This window comes from Diadema antillarum, unplaced genomic scaffold (genome assembly GCF_040938485.1).
Source record: "Diadema antillarum isolate AM-2024a unplaced genomic scaffold, OU_Dant_1.0 seq00001953_RagTag, whole genome shotgun sequence".
Classification (NCBI taxonomy): Eukaryota; Metazoa; Echinodermata; class Echinoidea; order Diadematoida; family Diadematidae; genus Diadema; species Diadema antillarum.
In genome coordinates this window covers 118092-126592 of record NW_027272613.1, presented here as the reverse complement: position 1 = coordinate 126592, position 8501 = coordinate 118092, and positions in this window count along the sequence as shown.

Genomic DNA, 8501 nt, shown 5'->3' with positions numbered 1-8501 from the left:
GCTCTCCTGGCCACACCCACCACCGATGACCAGCCAGACGTGCATTTCCATACTCAGGGGCATATGTACTAAATTGCTATACACATAAAAATTGGTAACCTTTTCAGCTAGGCTGACCCCCGCTGGCTCCCGGACTAATATGAGACGAATATAAATGAAAATTTAACGAAAATGATTAACAAAAGACGAAATCGATCCTGCTGTTTTGAGTGCTGTGGGTGAGACTGACGAATTTGAACTGTAAATGACTAAGATGTATGACAAATGACTAAATTGAATGGACTTTATTTGAAAATGAACGACGAAAGACGAATTTGTAAGTAAGATTGGCCTATTCTCGACATCCTGCGACGAAATTGAAGTAAAAATTTGTTAAATTGAATGAAAAAAGTTTGAAAATGAATGGGAAAACCTATACTATATCATTTCATTTGTGGCATCTCATTTACCTTACAGTGCTCTAGCTGTTCTGAGTCCATTATTCCGAGCTGAAGAGGGGATTGACATGGTTGAACACAAAGCTACCCCAACCTGCATGTGAATATATAACATTGCACATTATTCAGTGTTATGGAATCCAACAGTGTTGAATCAGTAAAAAGCATTTTTGCAAAGAACACTCTACATCTATTCTTTGGTAGCAAGATTTTCTCATCTGGCCGTTGTCCTTAGCAACACATCATCGCGGATTCGCGGCAGAACGTCCGCGCTAATGGTGTCAAGATCACAAGTGACGTGTGTAAATATCACCATAGCTGAATCAATACGATTTCACATGCTGACGTTAGACGTTTAATCGACGCCACAATCAATTGAGCAAGGGATCACGACTTAATTATTAGGACTTAGTACATTGCTTTAAGCGCATCGAGATTTGTTTCCGTGATTAAGTAGAGCCCGTATTATCATAATAAAATTTCCGTCTTCTCCAATATGCTGAAATTTTGCAGAGAAGCCTCGGTTAGCTGCAGTAGGAACTATCGCTGTACTGCACCAGTAAGTTCTGGTTGCAAGATTTCACAATGATATGCCGAATGATAATGATAATAATAATTATAATAATAACCAATATAAGTAGCGTCTCTTCCACATCGACAGACTCAAAGCGCTTCAGCAGCTGAAAAAAATACAAGAAATCAACAATATCTACAATACCAAACAAAACAGAAAGGACAAAGCAAAACAACAAACAATGACTTTAAACTTGTCGGATCACTTTAAAGAAATTTATAAACGATTTTACAACTTCATGCTTTACATTTCAGAAGGCGCTATATTCTGACAATTCATGCTTTATTGGGATCTCCATGAAGTAGACATTTGAAGTCACGATAAAGCAGTCTTGAACACTCTGGGGAGATAATCATGATGTTGATTCCAATAATAAAAATAACTGATATAAAGAACTATTAAAAGATGGTGATGGCAGTTATAACTATTGTGATAGAGAGAAACAATAGAAATAAATACTAACTGATACTTAAACTACTACTATAGTGCAAGGACCTACTACTACTAGTATAAGTGTTACAATGAACATTTCCCACTTTTGATCCTTAATCATTCAAAAACTATATAGGCCTAAGATAACACTGACATTGATATGAGCAGTGAGTGTACAATTTTGTTGGAGGTAAATTAAAAATGAAAGCATGGATCATTTTCATCAAATTTAAGATCTATTTGTAAGTTATGCTTCAGATTTTGCTTTATTTTTAACCATTTATACAAACTTTTACTTTGCCATATTTGCACAGGGGTCAAGTGGAGTGCATGTCAGTGTGTGGTTAACACCCAGACGATGGTCCTGAACAATGGTCAGGGTTTGAATGCTTTAACTTATATTCATTGGAAATGCCACTTTCACAGCCAGTCTTTATTCATTCTGAAATGTGTATGCAAGCATAATATGAAAAATTTTGCTTACTTTTCATGTGCATACATTTTACCCTTACCCATGAATTCAGATTAGCAGCGCCCAGGGCAATCCATCATGAATTATTAATAAAGCATTGAATGTGGCTTTGAGCAAGAGATGAGACGGCTATAAGGCGTTTTCACGTCAGCCTGACAAAAATCCAAGCTCGAGATATTTTCCAATTTCCCAAGTCAGAAAATAGCGCGCTATTTCGAAACATCGGGCTGATGTGAAAACGCCTATTGTCAGCAAAGCTCCGACAAGGTGGTATTCATGGTATTAGTGGCATTCGCGTCTGTTCATGGTAATTGTAAGCGCACAGTCACTTATACACATCATTGGTTCCTGTGTAAACTTAAATTTTGTACAGAGTATATACACGTTTATATATATATATATATATATATATATATATATATATATATATATATATATATAAAACATACCTTATTTCTTCACAAATCAAAGAATGTAATAACCAATCCGAGGTTACTTAGTGCCCACAGGCAGGTAAGTACAAGGAAAAAGAATACAGTGAACACAATTGACAAGGACACAAATATAAACATGCATTTACAAACAAACATAATACATTTTAGTTTAATCGGCTGTTTCAGGACAAAAATTAAACAAAAAATGAAATTATTCCTCCATACATTTAGCCTAATACCAAAAAAACTCATCATCACTGCAAATTTGACCAAAGTCTGGAACTGAACTTTAAAATTAATCATAAACGAAACTGATTCATGCTTTCATATTTAAATTACCTTCACATAAATTGTACACTATTCAGCTATTACTCATAACAATGACAGCGTTATCTGATACATGTATATAGTTTGCGAACTATTAAGGATCAAAAGTGGAAAATGTTTTTTGTAACACCTATTACTTTACTGCTAATTCTTATTCTACTACTACTACTACTACTACTACTATTACTACTATACTACTTCTACTACTACTACTACTACTACTACTATTTCTACTACTACTAATGCACAAATACGACGTCTGCTGCTGCTGCTACTACTACTATTTACTACTACAACATGAGTTTGAGCTTGAAGAAGCAAGTCAATCATGCAAAAAGCAAAACAATGAAAAACTCAATTTCCTAAAGGGAATTGTTAATAATTACACCATCTCTGTTAAAATGTACGCCATGCTTGTGAAGCCACATATAAATCATGTGATCTGCGCACGGGATCCTTACACCAACAAAAATAATTGCCTTAATTGGGAGAGTGTAGAATGCCTCAAGATTCGTCCAAAACACCTGTGCAAAAAATGCAAACGTCAGAACCTTCAAGGATGGCCCCACTCCAAGAAGAAAGGTGCAAAGCAAGAATCACCTGCCTGTACAAAATGATGAAGGGCAAAGTGAATATTAATTACAAGGATTACACAGTGCCCAAATTAGACCGTCCTCGACGTGGGTATTACAAACAATTTACGATAGATTGTGTCAGTACTGCAAGACGTGCGCTCTACGCTTTTTTTTTTTCCTCCAAGGTCGATCAAAGACTGGATTCAACCATAACGATCGACCTAAATTGCAACTAATGGTTGATACGTTATCTGAAGATGAGTTATCTGAAGATGAGTTCAAAACTTGACTGGTTAGTTTAAAATACACACACACACACACACACACACACACACACACACACACACACACACACAATCAACCACTCTTGACAAACCTCAATAAATAAACCCCTGCAAGGAGTGTTTTTTGGAGGATTTAACTATTACTAACACTGACTAAGTACCAAATACTACTAAACTACTATTAGTAAAGTTATAGGCGTATAACCACTCCTATCGATATTATTTAACACGACATATAAGCACTGCTACTGCAGAAGGTAATGAAAACAACATAAATATCCTGAAACCGTAGATGGCAATAATGATTACGTTTAATGGAAGTCGTATATAGGCTATTATGTAGCGCTATGTTAAATCTGAATTAAAAGAAGGAGAAGACGGATAATGAAATGGCTTGAAAAAAGTATACTGTCTAATGACGACGAAAAGACAACAGAAGGGGATATAGGCCTATATGTTTATGATAACACTGACATATGGAAATAAAGTCATTATGAGAAACCAATTAAACATTCAGCACTATGAATAAATATCCTAACTTATCTGGAATAGAAAGAAGTACAGTCAATGGGCATTTAAACATATCCCGCATTTACATGCACAGATTATACTACCACAAACGTATTACAAGCTGGAGTTATTCTAATAAATAATGCAGAATGAGTCCTTGACGGGACGAATGTTCCCGTGATATCAACTCCTGTTTTGTGATTCTGTAGACAAAGAGGACAGCAAACACAGCAATTGAAATGCATTCATAATCGATTCGCAGTACACAATTTGGCGCCACGGGGAACATGCTTACACACGTCGCGATGTTTGCAGTAACTGCAACGTACGAAATAGAGCACAGACTTGTTTTATCTCATTTCTTTCTCTCCTTTTTTTTTTGAGTGGGAGCTGCGTAACCATTGGTAACATAGGAAGATGTTACTGATTGAACACTGAATGTTCAGAAAATGATGATTACATGCGCAATTTCAATACTCCATCGAAAGTTCGTGCATGAAATGGATGCGAATATTTATGTCGTGCGTGCAGCTTCTCTTGCAGCCGGTGTTTGTTCGCTGTGTGAGATAAAAAGGAGGCGGAATTGGGTCCCGTCAATCACAAGTCATTTTACGTTCCTATTTGGACAGTCTTGATTGCAATGGATTTCTATTATAGCCACGGACAAGCCAAACCATCTTCCAGTTTCGTACGGACATCAGTGACGTAACGACCGCTTTGTTTTCGCAGATTGTCTTCTGCCTTCCTTGACGCCAACACCGTGGGTGCGTACAGGCGCAGTATTTCAAACGTTATATTGAATTTAAAGTGAGGTATGAACATTCCTTTAAATATCTCGCGGATTTAAGTTTGCCATACTAGTATTTGATGTATGACATGAATCTCAGGATGATATCGTTGTATCGTGTTCCTAGAAGCCAGGCTGTCACCTCTTACGGATTCACAGCTGGGTGAGTATGTAACTTTTTGAAGAGCGAAATAAACTACTGGTAAAGGTTTTACATTGAATTATATCCGCCTATAGCTCACTGTGAATTTAAACTTTAGGTGCATGTTAAAGTGTGTTTTAATTCAATGAATGTCAGTTATTCAACAATGCTTATACTTGCACAGTTCTGTAGGTGTGTGTCTCACTTTGATAGGATGCGATTTTTTTCTCGTCATATAAAAAAAAAAAACCCGAGGTGTTGATTACATTTCTCCAAAACTTTGTACGTAGTGACCCTTTGAAAATAAAACATGCTGAATTGTGTTACTACGGAAAAGCCTTTCTACATTTGCAGATTTTTTTTTTTTAAAATCAATTTTCATCCAGTATCACACATCTGTAGTTGACATGATATATGAAAGTATTGCTGGACATGTTAATAAATTTCCATTTGAAAGAAAGATCAGAGCATTAACTTCGTACAGGCCATAACTGGTGTAATGAATGAAATGAAAATAATGTATTTTTCCTGTAGCAATGCACTTTCAAAATGAGTCATTAAAGGACAAGTTCACCTTCATAAACATAAGGATTGAGAAAATGCAACAATATTAGACGAACACATCAGTGAAAGTTTGAGGAAAATTGGACAATCGATGCAAAAGTTATGAATTTTTTAAATTTTTGTGTTGGAACCGCTGGATGAGGAGACTACTACAGCTTGTGAGTCATGTGCGTACAACAGTATAAAGGAAATATAAAAGAAAATTCAACATATTTTCACTTTTTTCGCATAATAAAAGAGCAATTGACTTGCCTCTTTCTAAAGGCAGGGGGAATAATATTACCCATAACATTTATCGGTAACGAGTCAGGGGAATGTGTACTTTTTTCAAAAGACGGAATTTTTTGAAATTCTCTTTATATTTTCCTTACATTGTTGTACGCATGTGACATCTAAGTTATTCATACACTGCAGTAGTCTTCTCATCCAGCGGGTACTGCACAAAAACTTCAAAAATTCATAACTTTTGAACGGATTGTCTGATTTTCCTCAAACTTTCAATGATGTGTTCTACTAATATTGCTACATTCTCTCAATCCTTATGTTTATGAAGGTGAACTTGTCCTTTAAAATAAGTATTGAACCGTTTCCAAGATTTCATTTGAAATTGAAATAGTTTGAAATTAAAATAGTTTCATTTGAAATTAGAATTCATTTGGAATTAAAAAAAGAGGCGCAAACTAATGTTTATTCTAAATGAGGAACGTATAAGATTCTTGAACAGATGTGGAATTATGACATATATTCGACAACTCATTATGTATTAATACAACATTGAACTAATCGAGTCAATTTTACATTTAACTGCAAGGAAAATAGTCTGGTTCTATGTTCATGAAATTCTTATTTTGTATGTGTGTGCGTGTGTGTGGGGGGAAGGAGGGGGGGGGGGTCACCATTTTCAAAAGTCAACCTTTTCAAATACGTTTAGAGCTCAGTGATAAAAGGTCATTTTGTACAGAATGATATTTCTTCAACTCTTCAACCAAAGGCTCTTTAAAAGGGAATTTACTTAAACACAATCATGATCGCTTTCCCTATAGTGAAAGTGTGAAAATGTTTGTTTTTATATTATTCATTTAATGTGAGAATTCGTTATTACTATTATTATCATTATTATCAATCTATTATCATTATTATTATCATTGTTATTATTATTATTATCATTATTATTATTGTTATTATTACTATAAGAAGTAATAGTATCATTTGTTTTGGTTATGGTTTTGGTCAGATTATCCTACGCGTGAAATACACAGGAAATATAATGGTTCACTGATAAGAATTCAATGGAAAAGCTGATCTTGATAACTTGGGTTCCGTCTATTCCTCAGACCCTCCTCTCGAGTCATTATCTAGACATTTTATTTCGACCTTACTGATGTCTTGCAGTGCGCATGCAGTTTGCCGATTATAAGCTCTTTTTACAACATGTACAGGGCTTTAAATTCTTGTTGTATTTATACATGTATTCGTCAGCTGCCGCTCCAAAAAAAAAAATCATTTAAGATTGTCTATTTTCAGTTTATAATTTATGCAATCACAATGTTCTTCCATTTGCACATACAAAATTGCATTAAAACGTTTATTCAGTTGTAGACTGAGGTATGAAATACTTGAATATTACTTATATCATTCTCTTTGTAAGGTTTAAATTCTTATTTATCACTCTGCATTATTTTTTTTTATTACTGGCTTTTCCTAACTTGATCATTTCCATGTATAAACGAATGCGACACTATTTACGTTTTCAATCATGAAAGTATATCACTAGTTATCATTACTTCTTGAGCCCTAAGTAAACAGGAATTAAATTTTTTTAAGCAACGCATTGCGTGTTGTGTGAAAGCAGACGGTTGAATTTTTTTCTTTATAGTATGGAAATTCCTTTAATACAAAATAAAAACCAACATGACTTTATAATACCCTATGATCAGAAGTAATTCAAAGTGGAATAAACAAACACAGCATTTTGATAAATTGCCATAACTTGCTATTTCTTGCGTTATAGATTGTATGTACGCGCGGGTGCTGTTTGTTATTCCGAAGGTTCGTTAATCCGAAACACACAAATTCCCTATACCTAGATGTTCGTTAATCCGAAAATGAAAAAGGGTTCGTTAATCCGAACATTTGTGGCGTTATTCCGAAGGTTCGTTATGCCGAAGATTTGTTAATCCGAAATTGAAATTCGGAATAACGAACCTTCGGAATTACGAATCTTCGGATTGAAGAGCCTTCGGAATAACAAGCCTTCGGAATAACGAGCTGTAACCGTATATACATATCATAAGAAAGCCTTTTTGGAATAAACGATATCAATATTTCAAGGGTTTGATAATGATACGGATTAAGCGCCATTTTTAAAACACTTTAAAGTAAGTCCATCCTCAGATAGAGCATAATAAAACATTTCATTCACGTCATAGCTCGTTTGTAACATAACAAGGAATATTCTTGAGGTAATAGTCATAGGAATATGTTCTTATCATTTTCTCTATTTTAGCAGCCTTAATCGCAATTATCCCAAATTAAGAGGGATGGCGTTAAATCGTTTTATGATCATTCCCTTCATTTGCTCAGAGCAAACCTCGCACCAACGCTTTACTCTCCCTACGCAGCGATGTCCCCGCCTCGCCTCACCTTTGTATGAGCACGATCAGTATACGAATGATAGTAGAAAGTTATGATCGCAGCAAACACAAAATCAAAACAACATTTTCTATAATTTTCGAGTTTTTTGACATGTCCGTGTCTCTAACAGTGAAATCCTTCTCATGGATGGGTACACTGGGGAAGATGGATTAGATGCTATAAGCCTGGGAGAAGAGTTAAAATGAGGGTATATAGTATTGGTTGAGATGGGTATTCAGCTTTAACCTTTTTTGCGAGATAATACAGAAACCACTTTATGAAATGTTACAGAGCATTCTATTCTGAAAGAAATCCAAGGTTTATGTGAT